Source organism: Lingula anatina, chromosome 10 (genome assembly GCF_051362555.1).
Source record: "Lingula anatina isolate TDL-2025a chromosome 10, LinAna3.0, whole genome shotgun sequence".
Lineage (NCBI taxonomy): Eukaryota > Metazoa > Brachiopoda > Lingulata > Lingulida > Lingulidae > Lingula > Lingula anatina.
Genome location: NC_141776.1, coordinates 17,343,413 through 17,361,306, shown reverse-complemented (window position 1 = coordinate 17,361,306; position 17,894 = coordinate 17,343,413). Strand labels below are relative to the sequence as shown.

At 37.4% G+C, this 17,894-nt stretch overlaps 1 protein-coding gene across 2 annotated transcripts in view; it reads right to left on the bottom strand.

The window, feature by feature from the left end:
* Positions 1 to 17,894, bottom strand: part of LOC106179125 (uncharacterized) — an 89,564-nt gene that overhangs the window by 66,285 nt on the left and 5,385 nt on the right. The window lies entirely within an intron of this gene.

Here is a 17,894-nt window from a genome sequence, read left to right as displayed (position 1 = left end):
TCTAAACGGTAAAGCTGAATTTAATTATACAGGATTTTTTTTTGTCTGATAACCGAGCTGTGCCTTGGCAGCCTTTGCCTTGAACTTTAAGATCGCAACACACATAAAAAGTCCGACAGAAATGAAATTAGAAAAGCTTTTCTTTTCATGCTAACCACAACATCAAATGCTAATAAAGCAACAGAAATCCAGATATGCATGCAGCTCAAATAGATTCTATAGTTCTCATGATACTCCCATCAAGTAAGATCAAAACTACCACATAAGCATTAAGCAATAAAAAAAAAGAGCAAAGACGAGATTGACCATTTCATGGTTGAAGGGTCAACCGGTGCGTGTGTTGCATTATGGTAAAGTTAACATCAACTATAAGGCTTCGTTCACATGCAATGTCTATTTTCTAAATTCTATTTTCTATTTGCGGTATGTCTTATGATCACGTTCTGTGGCCTGAATATCCCGCGGCGTAATTACTGGCAGCGCGAGCCAGTTACTATAAGTTACTATAAGTAACTGGCTCGCGCTGCCAGTAATTACGCGGCGGGATATTCAGGACACAGACCGTGATCATAAGATAGCGCAAATAGAAAATAGAAATTAGAAAATAGACATTGCATGTGAACGAAGCCTAACACTAGTAGCATATAAAAAGTAGTGTTTCTGAACTAAAATGAAAACTCATTCATCTGTGCTTTATTATCTCATACAAATGTGTAATACTTCCAGCTGTAGAAATGACAGGTGTTACGCAGAGAGGCTAGCTGCAGTCAAAATCTGTATATGCCATGTGTGCTGAAAGGGGCATTCAGGGACATTGGCATATGATCCATCCCACAAGGCCATTCTCAATAGGGGACTACTGTAACTAGTCGGTGGGTCAAATATGGCCGACCAACTTGAATACTTCCCCGCGAGATATCTATTCATTGTCTTGTAGCAGATTAGATGGCAAGCTTTGTAGTAGGTTGCCATATTTGACTTCGGACCAGTTAGTCCCCTATTCTGAATGGAGCCAAAGATTATCCAGTGTGAAATGAAGGGGAATCGTGAAATGGTCAATGAAACTTTTTTGACTCCTATAAAAAACAATGTATCTGATTGTGTTATGTAACATCAACATGAAATGTTGAAATGTGATCGTTCCGTCTGACTGTGCCTGATAAGAAAATTTACTTATATAGTTATAACCATGTGTTTACCACAGGTACACCCGTGTGCACACACATGTACAAACAAGCCAGAAAACACCCACGTCTAAACCTTTTTTTGAGGCACAACCTTTATCAATGAAAAAAACTGAGAGTGAGCAATTCAATAATAATCTTTTTTTCTTATACATGGTGGTATGAAGAACTAAAGAAAACATTTGCGGAACTACCATAAAATTTGGGATATTCTTTATGTAACAAGAGGTGATACCCTTCAAATCAACAGTTTTATTCCTCCTCATCCCTACCCACAGCCGTCTCTCACCTAGCTATCCTCTAACTCTGGTCAATTCCCCCAACTCCCCCATCCCCCAATGAAAACAGTAAGTCCATCCTCCCTCATCGCCCCCCCCCCCCCCCCCCCCCCCTCTTCCCAAACCCTCCTCAAACACACACACAAAAAAATCGAGCCAGAATAACTTCTGGTTAACCATGCATGAGGCACAGCCCTTCATGAGGGACGCATTAGCTGTTTGTTTGAACAACCGCCCCCTGGCATTTTGTTATCCAATACCATCCACACTATGAGCACCTTGTGGCAGGTGGTCTTACTTAACCTGTCTAGTCTCACACATGCAGGGGGGCAATGACCAGGATGGTGGGGTTCTTACTATCAACCCTCCATATCTTATAGCTGTTATTATAATTTTTGTTGTTGTTGTTTTTATTGTAATAAATTATTATTATTATCATTATTATTAATTAATAAATAATAATAATAATATCGGTAAAGCTGAATGGTACATTTTATATCCCCAAAAATTCTTTTTCCTGTATTATTATTATCATTATTCATTTTAATCATCATTTATTTTATTGTTCTCTTTTAATAATTTAACATCTGTATCATTCCTGCTATGCAGATCAGTGACAAAAGCAAGGTCAACAGCAAGGTCACCTGTAATAGAGTGAGATCTTTTTCTATCTTTGCCTGTGCTTAACTCGGCTAACTTGTATTTCTCCCTGTCTAGATAATTAGGAAAATAATTCAGCGGATGAATTAAAAACATTTACTTTTCATTTTATTTTACCGTTGCCTCTCGTCAAGAAAATGTATTGGTAGACAACTGTATTTTCTTTTCATTAAAGCTAAAACATTTGCAACTTAATTTCCCAAAACCAATCAACTGGCTAGTTTCTTAAAATAACTAAAAACCGAAAAATGTATTTTACTTGGAGGTTAAACACTTTTGTTCCATTATAATCCAAGATCAATAATAATCTGTAATACTCCAATAAAACAAAGTACTTTTTGATAGAAAATATAGATCATTTCTTTAGTTTTTAATATAAAAAACAAGAACAACCAAAGATCTATCATGGTTATCAAATTCTTCGTGAAAGCGCCTCATCTTCCAGATTTAGGAGCCACCCTTAGTTTCAGGTCAATTGCATAACCCCTGTTGAGGGCTCAAAACTCCTACGAACCCTATTGAAGACATCTACAAAAACATCCAGATATCCCCACTGTGAGATTAAAGAATTTGCTGCTCCTGCACTGAATCTAAAATTTACACTAAGCTGGTTACCTAGACATATTGTGGGCCACCATAAACTTTCTTTCCTGTTATTTTTTTTCTCTTTTTATAATTCCTACATTAAAGTTACATATGAAGTAAAATTGTTGCCACAAAACTCAACCAAATGCCATCATAGTTTTCAAATAGCATAACTTAAAAGAAATGCCAAAGCCTGTCATCTCAAATTCTCGAAAAACTTAATTTGAAAATATTTCTTCTGCTCGTCTCCTGTGCAATATATAATCCTAGGCAGTTTCCATCAAGCTTAATTTTCATTTTTATGTCATATTACATGCTCAAATGTTTTCAAAATTTAGGGCACTCCCTCCCTCTTCTCCAATAACTTGTCAATAACTGATGATATTTTATCTGTTGTCCTTTGATCTAATATTTCCCCATTGCCTGAGCAGCTGTACCGATGCAGTTGACGTTTGCAGCAGATGAGCCTCAAAAATTACAGGGTACATCGTACAGTCACTAATGCCTTGAGTTTGCACCCACAATTACATCATTCTCGCTTCTGCAACAGTATGATTCTGATACACCTCTGTTGGTGGTTCAAGGTTTTATTGAAGTTTCATTGACTATCTTTAGATATATACCCATATCGCCATTGCTACCCTAGAGAGGACAACGGCATTATAACAGTAAAATGTTCTAGCTGCTGGCGGTATGATGTACTAATTGCATACGGCTGCTGATGGAACAAAATTAAAGTGCTACAATAACAGGTCGCTTTACACATTCAGTTAAATGCATTTAAAGATAGAAATGAACTTGGTTACTTTTGGCGCCCCATGTGACAGATATGATATGATAGTGATGAAAAACCTGCAGTGAAAGCCTATATGAATACACTGCACTTTGATGTGCTAAGCTTATATTCCTGGTTATGAAAGCTGATTGCAATCATCAAAGGCTGCATGACCTCATGCTGTGGACTTCATGGGAGAGTGGACTAGACTGATTGCAATGATCAATTTTGATTGCATAACACAACTGACATTGGACCATAATAACATCATGTTGTTAACCATAATAACATCATCCTTTGACTTTGATATGTCATTGTAAGTACCTTCACATTCTCTGATAGTCATGAAAAATAAAAGGAATTCAACACAGTTGACACATATTTTTGAATAAAACAAAGCGCCAAGTGAAATAACATCACAGTGAATAAAAACGTACAAATGTATCAACTACAATGCAGACTTTTTGCCAATAATCCTGACATTCCATTTCTCAAATGACTTCACAATAAGGCAGTGACATTGTGACATATCGACTGCAATCTTCTACATGTAACCAATGTAACCTTTGCTTGGCATTTTCCACTCCAATGTTATACAAAGGACATGTTATATCTGACCTGAGGTAAGGTAATTACTAAAAAATTCTGCAAACCACACTCAAACAAAACATTTCATCACATTGATTTTCATACATTTCTTGATGATAAATAAATAAATAAATAAATAAATAATGGGAAAACAATGTTTCTCCCACTGAGGCTCCTGAAAATATTCGGCCAATTTCATAAAGGAGGTTTAAAGTTAAACCTGGTCTAAAGTGAGTTTACACCAGGTTTAGGGATTACCTGCATTTCATAAAGGAGGTTTTAGTATTGGACCAGTGGTCTAGTAAAACATGGCTTAACATCATTCTAAACCTGGTCTAGACAGGTTTGTGTTTCATAATTGAGGTCTAAGTTTTTGATACCCGGATTATGGACCCAGACCAAGTCTAAAAATAAACCTGGTCAGACCCAGGTTTAACTCTGTAGCTTGGAAAAAAGATGGCTGACGTAGACTTGCGTGATATTCGAGCACTTAACAATTTGGACGCAAGAAGAATCTTGTTGTAATTTCTTTCCTCGCCTCATTTTTTCTTTGACTTGATGTGACATCATTTTTCTATGATTCAATGATGTTGGACTTCTCCTTTATTAGTTCTGAGATGTATCCCTTCTCTTCAGCAGAAAGATTCTCCGCTCTCTTTCGGCTCATTTTCACGTGCTCTTTACTTCCAAAGGTTTTTCTCACATGAGCTACACAGCTTAAGCCTCGGTCACAACCGGTCGTACGGGCTCTTACTGGCTGTTTGCGTCCAAATTTTGGGCAGAATCTCACGTCCCACGCAAGTCCTTCTTACGAAATTTCGAGTACCCAGATAGCCCGTAAGCACGTACGGAGGATGTTGGACATGTCCAAAAGATTCTACGAATAGTCTGCGAACAGCAAGGCCGCAAGCGTAACTTGCTCCCCTCGCACGGAGTTAGCAAGAGAGACACGCGTCGCAAGCAATGAAGGAGCGAGTGCCCTTTGCGTGTTGAGTAAGGCGCATGCCCTCATAACTAACGAACAAAGTCGAGAGCACACCGGGAATGCGTCGCACGTGCGTCACCCCCATGCCTGGTGTATAAAAGACGTGCTCACGACTCACGCTCGTATCTTTACAATGAACGTCGACTGTGTAACGTTTACACAAACTTTCAAAATTTTCAAATTTTTGCTCAATTTAGTTTCTAATATGCCTCCAAAAGGCAAGAGAAAAAAGCTTACATAGTAGAAAAAAGGGCGGAGGAAGAAGAAAGAAGAGGAGAACAGGAAGCAAATCTGACGTACGCCGTCAGTACGTCACCACAAATGTGTGAGGCAAGTGTGAAGCAAAACTGACGCAAAAGGGCACTACTTTCGCCGTGCGTTGCATTCCCTTCGTAAGTGATGAGTGTGTGCCATGTACACAGGAAGCAAGACAAACTCAAGAAATTAGTACAATTTCCACGGCCATCGCTCCTTGCAATTAGCGTTCCTGCTTGAAAGGACATCTCATGTGGCCCTTGCGACTCGCAAGGCAGATTTTCCTCTACCTCTACGACCTCCACGGCCTCCGCAACACCCAAAAATCGCAGGGGACGTACGATCCTGAAATTCGTGCGTCCGGTTGTGACCGTGGCTTTATCTGCTTTAACGCTAGTGTGTGTCATCTATTCATTTACGCCTAGCTTACTGACACAGTTCAGTGATTTCTTTGTCTATGTAATCATGTTACATTCAACAGGAGGTCAAGACCAAGTTAAAACTGGTTTAGCTAAACCTGGTTTTCTAGCTTTCCTACACTGTTAGTGAAATGCAGTTTAGGTCTTGAGTTAGACCAGGTTTTGCTAGACTAGGTTTTAGCCTTAAACTAGGTTTAGTTAAACCTCCTTTATGAAATCGGCCGATTCTGTTTTGGGGCATGCCACCATAGGCAAAACATTGCTTTCATTTAATTAAAAATATTGTCAATAAATTCTGTTTAATTCTATGGAGTAATTCCAGCAGACACTTGACAGTTTCCACTTTAAATAGCCAACAGTTAGTTCGCCCATTAACTTCTACTGACCAGTGCTTTACTGGTATTGCAGTTGAACGAAATGGCCAGTGCCCCCCAAGAGAAGGCCTATATTGACCATCAATAACTGACACTGGGTGGAGAAAATCCATGAAATAGTAGTTACGAAAACCGCAAGTATTTCTGTGGAACAGGAAGAAACACCCGTTCCTGCTAAAAGAGAAAAAAAACTCGAGTGGGTTTGTAAATTATTTTTCTATCAGTCTGAATATATCTTATGATGGACATTGAGATTGAAACACATAATAGTCATAATCTTTTTGAAGCTCCCTTGAGTAAAATCGGTTGAAAACCAATCATATGAAACGCAAACATTTCCTAAAGCTTGGCTTTGAATCCATACAAATACTACTATTTCTGTGCTCCCTTAGGAGGTATTTGAAACCACATGATCATTTGAATTAGAATCATTACCGGAGAGTTATCTCAAAAGTTAGATCCCCGTTGGCTAAGGGTACCTTAGAGAATAATACTAAATACGTCTTCTTATGATCAATATAATTTTGTTTCCCAGGGGAAAATCTCCAAGTACAGTGACTGCACTTTGACACTGGCTAGAGACAAAGGTTCTCAAACTACGTAAATAGAATTTAACTCTTGCATCTTTATCTGATCAGGAGATAGTGCTCAGCAATCGGAGCCAATCAGAGGATAGAATCAGCAAATATTTGATTAACAAAAACACCACCCACCGACCCTTTTTACATGGAAATTTTTTTGACAAGTACCAATTGCATTATTTTACTTTATTTAAAGAAAACTTCAAACTGACTTGAAATAATTTAACATGTGCCAATGCTTTATCAAATTAGCATTGTTATGCCTAAGCAATCCCTTACACAAACGTCTAAAAGGTAAAATAAAATGCACCAAATCACTACCTAAGAAGGATAACTGAGCCTGCTTCCACATAAACACGCCTTCAATCCCTCTCTACTTCATGCAGAACCGACATCTCAAATTCCCACCCCCACATGCCTTGTAAAAAAGCAAAATCAGGGCCCAGTAAGCTTCTGAAGCAGCTCTGCCTTCAAGGACCTCTGCTTCTTTACAGTTACTTAACAAACAAGCTTTGACAGTTTATGGTTCTGTTGCATGACATACAAAATGATCAGTGTCCTTTCCATTGTTAATCATCCCATCACACTGTGATCGCATTACTTTGATGATCCAGACACATCAGTTTTCCACTACCAGTCTGCCCACGGTGTTGTTCAATTTAATCAAAATCATAATCTGTCTCTGTGAAATTATATCATTAAGATAAAATTTTCAGTGCAATAGTTAAAGAAATTTTTATCTTTTTTTTCTCTTAGGCTGACAGGATGTTACAGAGTGTATGTACACGTGACTTTAGCATGAAGTTACATAACTTCATGGTAAAACATGTGCAGAAATAGAAATGGATATAGAAATAGAAATGTCATATAAATAACAGCTGTCCTGAGAACTATTTAGCACCAGAAACTGATGGTCAAATTTTTTGACATATATTTCTTTAAATTGCAGTCTACTTTGTCCAAAGACAAATCACTTAAGTCCATTAAATTAAATTGGAATGTTCTATTTTATAACCAAAAGACATGACAACTTTTTATACCAGAACTTACTACCAGACAACTCTGAAACTTGTCATATGATTTAACAACAAAATATTACAGTTTAACACATTTCTCCATCAATGATACCATTCAGTGAGAGTAAATAATTATGTTCTCATGTCTGAGAGGTTTTTATTCTAAAACACGCACAACCTTTGCACATAATTACCCAAGAAAATCAACGGAAATAGAACTAATTCCTGACGAGTCTTCTTAATTACCCAGGAATCATCTGGAGAAATGTCCGCGTCTCGAGAGCTTTGACAGACTTTCTCCAAGCGTAGACAGATTTTTGAATGCATTTAATGTCTTTTAATCAATAAAAAAGAGCAAGACAATAAGAAGCTGCACTGACTTACAGACGCCTTTTTTCTGCATTTTTTGTTAAGTCAAATGCTTGGGATTATTTTCTAATTGAAATTGTGAGTTAACAAAAATAAAAAACTTCAAGAGATTGCCAGATAAGGAAATAATGAATATTTGATTGACAAAGTATAGAATGGTATTTTCTTGACCATGAAAAGACAATGAAAAGAAAATAAGCAGACATATGATGAGTTCAGAGAGATAAGACTAAAAATACCCTTGCATGTGTATGAAAAGTAAAGAGACAGTAAATAATGTTTGTAACTCAAACTCGTCTCTGTTGATAAAATGGTGTTTTATTTACAACAATTGCAGTTAGAACATTTATTTTAATTTCTCATCTCAGAGGCTTGGTAATATCTTAATACCCTATACTTTGAAATTTTGACACAAAATGTGCACGTCCCCAGCTCGATCCTGTTCTTGCTACAGAGTACCAACAGACACAGTTGGTAGGGTAATAGTAACACGCACAGACACTTCTGCATCTTATAATACATACTTACTGTCTACCCAGGCACACACTGATCTACCATACTGCTTCAATTTACATGCATGAATGAGCCAATTTCTGATGTCCCTGGAGTATCATACTGAGGCAAGGTTGAGTAAGTACTCCCAAGTCTCAAGGGTTCCAATTAGTCAATACTGAAAAATGCAAACTGCTATGACTGTCATTTTGCAATGCTGCCTTTTCTGTTCTTAAATTGGCGAGAAAATATGTAGGCATAGGTAGCATCTATATACTAGACAGTATCTGCGAGAGAAAGGTGGGGGAGAGGGGTAGGCACTGACAGAGGGGGGGGGTAGACAGAGGGAGAGGCTGGGGGTGGGAGAGAAGGGAAGGGACAGTAATTAGAAAGAGAGAGAGAGAGGGAAGCAAGAGGGTGAGAAGAAAAAAATGGGGACACCTGGGGTGTGGGCAGTGTGCAGTGTCTTTCCTATTTTCTTTACCAATATCATTTCTTTTGTGTCTTTAAACTCATTTCTGTTTGTTTCATTGTGAGTTACCCCAGTAACTCAAGGGGCAATGCCAGGCAGTCCCATAGTAAACCCATCGTAAGCTGATTACAATGAAGGCACTTTAGTGAAAAACCCCACACTGTTAGATTGATCTAGATAGTACGGCAATGCAGTCTTACTATCTTAAAAAAAAAAAAAAAAAAAAAAACTGACAGTCCCTCCTAACATGACTTTTTAAAATTTTTGTTAAGAGTTTTGTTTTCAGTCAGAATATATATTTTTTATTTGTTAATTGCTAGACTTCAATAAAACCTATTAGACAAGCATACATGAAACAGTTTCACGATATGGTATCTGAAACAGCCACAGCAATGCCAAAATAAATTGCATCCAATATCTATTACTTTTCTTTCTTTTCCATCATACTTCTTAACATGTGGCTGTAACTAATCACTTTCCAAAATGTTAAAAATGACCAAAACAATCTGTAAGTATTCTTTCTTTCATGCCAATAATAAATCAAGTGAAGTAAACACAACACCCAAAGTACTTTTTTGCCTGCAACTCCGGATTTTATTATGTAAGATTTCCGTCTCAACATTCACTTTTCACAGAACTTAACCTCACTTCACCTATAAGGAACCTATAAAAACACCCAGGGGTGCTAAAAGTCCATTACCACTAATTTTCCCAGTGCTGGGCCAACTGAGAAGTTGCTAAAAATATTGAGAAAAAACATTTATTTGGATCAAACTTCAGCACCGTGCCTCACCCTCCTGGCATAAATCCCCTTCGCACTTTCAAAAAATGTATTTACAGACTAAGAGGTGAGAGGCATGTTCACATTAGAATTAGAACGATCAAGATTTTTAAATCAATAATAACCACTTACACACTATTCCAGCATAACAGCATTGCTCTCCTGAGCATCGTAAATTATCATATTAAGAAGATACAATGTAATATCTAGTTCAACCTGCATTAAATGTGACACTGTACCTTTTATCTTTTGAATAAATAAAGTTTTTGAATAAAAACTACTCCTTATTTAACATCAGCACAAGAATAAACTATGTTTGACTTCTAGTCACTTTCAGTGTATTGCCCAGAGAGAGAGAGAGAGAGAGAGAGAGAGAGAGAGACAGGTACCTAAGCTCCATCATGGCAGTAAAAGGATACTTGAAATCCATGCCTCCAAATTAAGGCACTAGTTAGTTCTGAGCACTAAGTCTAAAGAACATTTAAAGGGTAAATGAAATTTACTGCATGTGATCATCAAGTGTCTACAATTAACTTAAAATCTCAAATAAAAACTAGAGGATCAGAGAGGCGATACTGCCTCCGAATATTGTACCACCAGCTGGAGCAAGCGCATTCGTATAGACCCCCACATACACAAAAAAAGGGACACAGCCACCAGTTTTGTGCTTGACAAGCTGTAAAAATGCAATCAACAAGAATTTTTAAACTATTGCAAAAAATATATATGGTACAATCAAATTTAAGTTCTTCGTAAGATAGGTCAAGGGTCAATTTCAAGGTCACAGTAAATTGCCAGTATATGACTTCCTATTCAAGTTCAAGAGTAACTATGGACCTAGCTCTGTCAAGTTTGAAGTTAAAAGAGAAAGAAATTAGCAGAGTTCACTTCATGATAAAAAGTAGGTCAAAGGTCAATTTTAAGATCACATTTATATTGCCAGTATATGACTTCTTATTCAAGTTCAATAGTAACTATGGACCTATCTCTGCCAGTTTTGGAGATAAAAGGGAAGCAAAATTTGCAAAATTCAGTTCATGGTGAAAAGTAGGTCAAAGGTCAATTTCAAGGTCACATTTAGATTGCCAGTATATGACTTTCTTATCAAGTTCAATAGTAACTATGGACCTATCTCTGCCAGTTTTGGAGATAAAAGGAAAGCAAAATTTGCAAAGTTCAGTTCATGGTAAAAAGTAGGTCAAAAGTCAATTTTAAGGTCACATTTAGATTGCCAGTATATGACTTCCTATTCAAGTTCAATAGTAACTATGGACCTATCTCTGCCAGTTTTGGAGATAAAAGGGAAGCAAAATTTGCAAAGTTCAGTTCATGGTGAAAAGTAGGTCAAAGGTCAATTTCAAGGTCACAGTAAGATTGCCAGTATATGACTTCCTATTCAACTTCAATAGTAACTATGGACCTATCTCTGCCAGTTTTGGAGATATAAGGGACTAAATGTTATAATTTTGGAGTTACCATAATGTGCCTTAAATTTCGTACAGAAAAAATTATTTAAAATGAAGAAAATGTCATTTTGGTCAAAATTCTTGAAATAGGAGGTGCTCTGAAGTTTCAGAAGTTCAAATTTGATGAAATAATGTCATTTTTGAACACAAGTTGTCTGCTTTGCCAAGCCTTATGTTTTATTTTTCCAGAGTTCAAAATTTATTATCCATTACCGTACTGCACATTTTGCTTTTACCACCAATATGTACTTTTTGATACAGCGTAACTCGAAAACCGTATGGAATACAAAAAAACCGAGACCACCTCCAGTGTTGGGCTTTTCATGCTCTACAAAATGCAAAAAAGAATGGGTCTCTAGCATTAACGGTTCCCGAATTAGAGACAGTTTTCAGTTTCGGTATCTTATGGCCGCTACTCCCGTGAAAATGCACCGATTGACCACAAATTCATGGAGATGAAAGATGACCTGAAGGGTAATAATATTATTGGTTAAGTCTGTGTAGTGTCTGAATAACAGGGCAAAAAAAATTTTTTTCGTAAAAAATTTCATTTTTTTGAAAATTTTGGCCCATTTGACCTTGAAGTAAGGGTCAAAGGTCAAATCCAAGGGTATATTTGAAATCTACACATATGACTTTTGGAAAGCCGTCTATAGAAATTTTTCCCATAACTCCTTCCTTAGGGTAGATAATTAGCATTTAATTTTGCCATTTTTAGACAAGGGTGCATTGTAATGAGTGCCACACCCAGACCCCAGTACCGACAAAGCCCAAATTTTACGTGTAACGAGTTGAGATTATAGGTGACCTAAATCCATGAGATGGGCACGGGGGCCCTTACCGTCTAGGAGGAGAAGCGGTAAAGGTAGCCGTCCGGCGGAGCCGGCGGAGCTGGCGGAGCCGGCGGAACGATCCGGACGGGACCGAAACCATGTGTACCGCCAGCGCTAACGCTGGTGGTACAAATACTAACATGACCCCAAGTTTTTTTGTTTTTTTTTTTTTTTTTGTAAAATTAATTCCATTACACTGGATCAAAAGTAGGCCTTAGTTTAGTAAACTTAGTAATCTCTTGTGAGCACTGCCAATGTTTCCCATGTTGGAAGTAATCAGTCTGTTTTGACGCCAAAATTCTTAGAAATACACATGTAAAAGTACAGTCCAATTGCTTATTTTTTTTCCACATTTATCAGAGTGTTGATGTTTATTTCCTGGGATATTTTAACTTGGCACATTCTGCAAGCTGTGAAATGGCCGAAATAAGTTGTGCTTTTGGCTAGGAATCTCATGCCTTACCAAGATAGCTGCTCAATCCAAGTCTCAATGCCAGGTTTTTTATTTGGTCAGGAATTAAACTTATTTTTAATGCTGAATCATCAATGGTCATTTTTTTTCTACTTTTCATTTGTATGTGTTCTGAAAACAAAATGAAGAAATAATTCATTCATTATAATAAATAATAATAGGCTTTTCAATCCATGTTAAATTTTGTAGCTTATCAATATGACAACTGACTGTATAACCTGGGCAGCAACTTGTAATGCCTGTACTTTGTTTTTTGTTTTTCTACAAAAAGCATGCAAACCTAAATGTCAATGCACAACAACTTGCTATGGCCCTTTACAGAATGAAGTGATTTGTGAAATAATGACATTATTGTCCACTGTTAATCTGCCCACTGTTAATTTGTCTATTGGTAATCTCAACCCTTAATGTCAATTTATCTGCGATTGGTCTTTTGAAGGCCAGTTCGCACTTGCCAATCAAGAAGTGCAGGGAGAAATTTGGCAATAGTGCAGAGGATAAAAGTAACACAACCAGTAAGCAAGTACGACCTAGCCCTAATGCATCGTTACTTCCAGGCCTTAACAATACCCAATCATCATGAAAAGAACATAAGCACCTATGAGATTGAGGAAACAATTAGATATCTCCCCATTATTTTCATAGAGGGGGTTGTTAATTTCCTAATTTCTGCACATTTTGATTGACTAATACATTGTCGTTCCATTCTAATGTTCTTGTAATTTGAAGAAGTACCTGTTGTTATTAGTATTATATTTTGATTGTGTAGGGTAGTGCGGAGCTATTTTGTCGTCTGGACATCCGGGGTGAGGGCGTGTAATGTTCAATTAGACTGCACTGGTCTTCACAAATAATTTTTGAGAAAAGGGGGCCACTAAGTGCTATGGGTTCCAATTCCATATTGTCTCAAAGTTTTATTGTATTACCACAACCAGACAAAAGATTTGTGGCAAATGAAATCATACAAAATAAACGGAACTGCACAAAAACAAGGCAGCAAAGCTTTCAAATGTACAGACATCAAAAAAAAATTATAACAGTGCACAAAAAAGGACCTTTATTTTTGTGCTTGGAATCACTCCACTAAGTTTGAGGATAATGCAATTCAGGGGTATCTATTTATTGCATCAACAGCGAGAAGAACACAACAATAACTGACAGACCGAGGCAATGAATACATTGACACACTAATTTTGTGCAGGTTTAGTAATTTCAATCTGTTACTTAAAAGGGTTATCATATGCTCACAGAATATTCAATGATGAAGGAGAGGAACTTAACACAAGTCCTACAAATGGTATCTTTATATCCAATCTAAGAGAAAAAAAAACTGAATTGTCTGCTAAATGTTAAACTCAACTTCCTGAAAGAAATCTGAAAACAGAACAAACCCCGAGAGAGTTACAAATTGATTTCACATTAAAAGTCAAGCAACTGAGATCTTCTGATTGTATTATGTTAAAGGTCTGACATTTGCAGCGCCAGGATTTCGCCACAAAATATTCTCAGTTTGTTCCAGTGTATTCTCCAAGGTTGCCATCTTATACATCTTCCATGCTACATAAAATATATCACACAATCACTCTGCAGTCTTGGAGCACATTCAGAACAGATGATCTGTGAACTAACTGTTCTGCCGACTAAATATGGCCGACCCCGCTTAAAAAGCAATGCCGCTAATTCCCTGATGGTTTCCCCGCCTCCACATGCACCATAACTGCATGGGTCTAGCAATTAAACCTCGGAGCTGAGATAATCTGTTTAATGGCAGGTGTGGAGGAGGGGAGACCATCAGGAAATCAACGGCATTGCTTTTGAAGTAGGGTCAGCCTTATTTAGTTGGCAGAGCAGTTAGTCCGCATCTGTTCTGAAGATGCTCTTATTTGATAAGTAGATAAAAATGAGGTAGGTATATATACTATTGGGTATTCAGTGACCAAGTCACGGCAATACTGAATATATTATAGATAATTGCTGCAAAATGTAACATGAATTGGTGAAAAATTGATACTTCCTTGCCTGATTATTTGGACTTGTTCGGCAACAATTACATCATTAATAAAATAACATGCGTGGATGTTACCAGTAGCATCAACTTGTTAAAAGGGTTGATTTTCAAAATTTCCCTTTGGAAAGTAGTTTGATAACTGATGAAATAAAAAACAGGCAGGGATACATGTTACTAGGTATTTTATATTTAGCCATGTAGTCACAGCAAGACTGAATTTATGATACAGGGTGTCCCCCCTCAAAAAAAAAAATGAATAATAAAAGTTAAAAAAATAACAATAAAATAAAATAAAATAAAATAAAATAAAATAAAATAAAATAAAATAAAATAAAATAAAATTAAATTAAATTAAATTTAAAAAAAACATCAATTTGTTTTTGCAAAGCTATCAAGATAACTAAAAATTTAGGGAATGATCATGCACATACTGAAGTTTAAGTCTTCATGAAATTTGATGAACCTTTGTAGGATTTAATAAAAATTTTATGGGTTCTGTTTTTTTCAGGGGTCACCCTTTACAAATACCATAATTAACTACTTTGCCTGGATGTCTGTCAATTTAAGTTCCAGTATCAGAGTTATTCAACATATTTTACAAGGTGCCTGGATGCTAATTGTAGCACTGGCACCAAGTTGCTAAATAAGGTTAACTTTCAAAATTTCCCTTCAAAAACAATTAAAGAAATAAATTGCCCCCAGGAACACTGTAAGCCTATATCATCAGATCCCTAATAAGGATTATAAAACACCACAGTTGGTCTTGAAAGCATTTATCACTTCGCCAATTAAAACTGAAAAATAGAAAGTTTTACAAAACATCAGTTCAACCGCGTTCGTCATGTGCAATTACAATGAAAGCTTGCATAAATATAAAGGAAACGGCATCGTTTATATTGAGTCAGTTCTTGAAGTGTTGAACATCTCTTCCTCTGTGGTATGTGGTAGCAGGATCTGATATGCATACAATGATGTATTGTCCTTTTCTTCCAGACACTGCACTTTAATGGCTAATCTTTACTGGCAAGTGGGCACTTCTCAACCCCCCCCCCCCCCCCCCAGCCAAATGCCCCCACCCCCATCTCTCGCACATCAGCCCTGTGGCCCTTTTTATTTCACTTCTGTAGCAACTTAATAAAACTTTTTGCTGGATGGCAGATGTGGTTTCTAACACATGTGGTTTGCTTAGTCTCTGTGGTTTCTTAAATTCAGTAGAAGTACATCTGCACTGAATCTTTAAATGAAAACTTCAGGCCTACCCAACTACCAGACTTGTCACCCAATGATCCCGAATTCACCAGTAGATTGGACCACACTACCCGTTTTCAAGGTGTGTGTCAGTACACATTGCACAATATCATACCCCGGAACAAATTTTGAGATGAGATGCACTACTTTCCAACCCTGCTGAGAATCATCACTATCACACTGCGTACTAGGCAAGAGCGGTTTTGCGTCTGAAACGGGTAGTGTGGTCCGATCTATCGATGAATTCAGGATCATTCGGTGCCGAGCCTGGTAGCAGGGTAGGCCTGAACTTACTTAAACTTATTATATACTTATACAAACCCTATGACTACCACCAAGCAACAATGACGTGCTGTATGACTTCAAGACAAGTCACTGGGAGTGGGAGTACAATATTAAAATCATTATTAGTATCATTTGTGTGAAAATGATCCCTCTAACAGGGCATTTGGAATTTCAAGTTTGTCAATGATTCAGAAAACATATTCTAGGCATTTTCGATGAACAGGAGGCAAATAGAAAGGTCAAACTGACCTATAGCTAGCTCATGGCACTTGTCAAAGGGAAATAAAAAAAAAGTGGCCAGAAGCAGTTCCAAATTGGTTCCAACGGTGCATGTCATGTCAGCAATAAATGAGTCTACATGTTCAATGAAAGACAGACCTTTCAGTTTGGAGACCAATAATTACACACGTCTCTGTGGTCATATTTTACTATAACAACTTTGCACATGTTGGAAAATAACTTACTTATTATGTAGTTTTTAGATGATTCATGGTTTTAACTGAAACAAAAATTGAACTTTCTTCGAATTCAATTGTGCAATTGTCAAAAAATAACTTCATTATTAATCAGCATTGCAAAAATATTTTTCAAACATTAGTCCGTTTCTCTAAGCAATAGATCCACTTATCACTGCAAGATTTCCGCAGAATTCCTGTGGTATTTTACTCCAAGAAGACTGGTTGCTTTACTTAATTAGCTCTAGGGGTTTCTGATAAACACTTTCTGCGGTTTTGCTAATCTTTTCTAGGCACATTTGGAGAGTGCTAGCAACTGTATCAGTTCAGGTGTATTGGAAACGTAGCACCATTAACAGTTACCCTGGGTTCCAGACCCTTTTTACATTGAGCAGTACATTTAACTTGACTCATGGGCACATTCACAACAAGTTGATCTGCAGACTAAGACCCCATTCCCATGGATTTTAAATCGATCTATCCCTGTGGAGAGTCTCACTAGATTACTGTCAACTAAGCCGGCTTAAGCGTCTGTCCCGCCTACTAAAAGCTGTAAGGGGGTAATTAACTATGGTGCGCGCTCAGCTGACTGCAATTTAGCGTGAACCCCCAAGGAGTTAGGTTGATCTAAATCTAAATCTCTGGATCGATCTAAATCTATGGGAATGCACCCTCAGAGCGCATTCAGAACAACTTGATCCTCAGACTTACCGATTCGATGGATCATAAATGGCCAACCCACTTAAAAGCAGTGCCTATTAATCCCCTGATGTTCACCCCTGCTGGGGGCTAGCGATTAAACCTTGGAGTCAATATTTAATCTGTTTAATGGCATGTGAAGAGGCAGGAAGACCGTCAGGGAATTAGGCATCTTGCTTTTAAGTGGGGTCGGCCATAGTTAGTCGCAGATCAGTTAGTCCATGGATCATCTGTTCTGAATGCAATCTAACAGACCACTTGAAACCTTGTAGCAGAATCCCCTTGCAGACAATGAATAGATTCCCCACAGGGATTACGCAGCAAGCCTTCAAGTGGGTCAGCCATATTTGATCTGAGGATCTGTTAGTCCATGGATCAACTTTGGTTGTGAATGCATCCTTAGGTATTATTACATTATTTTTACTTCTGTTCACAAGTCCTCCACAAGTATGTTTCCTTCTGTATGTGTGTGCGAGTGCATGTGCATGTGCGTGTGTCCAGTTAGGTGACTCTCTAGTGTAATAGCCAGCTGAACACTTAGTTGACATTGAATATGAAATGATCTGTAGTAATACCACTCCACAGAATAAGCTTAAACAACCAAATATGTTGAA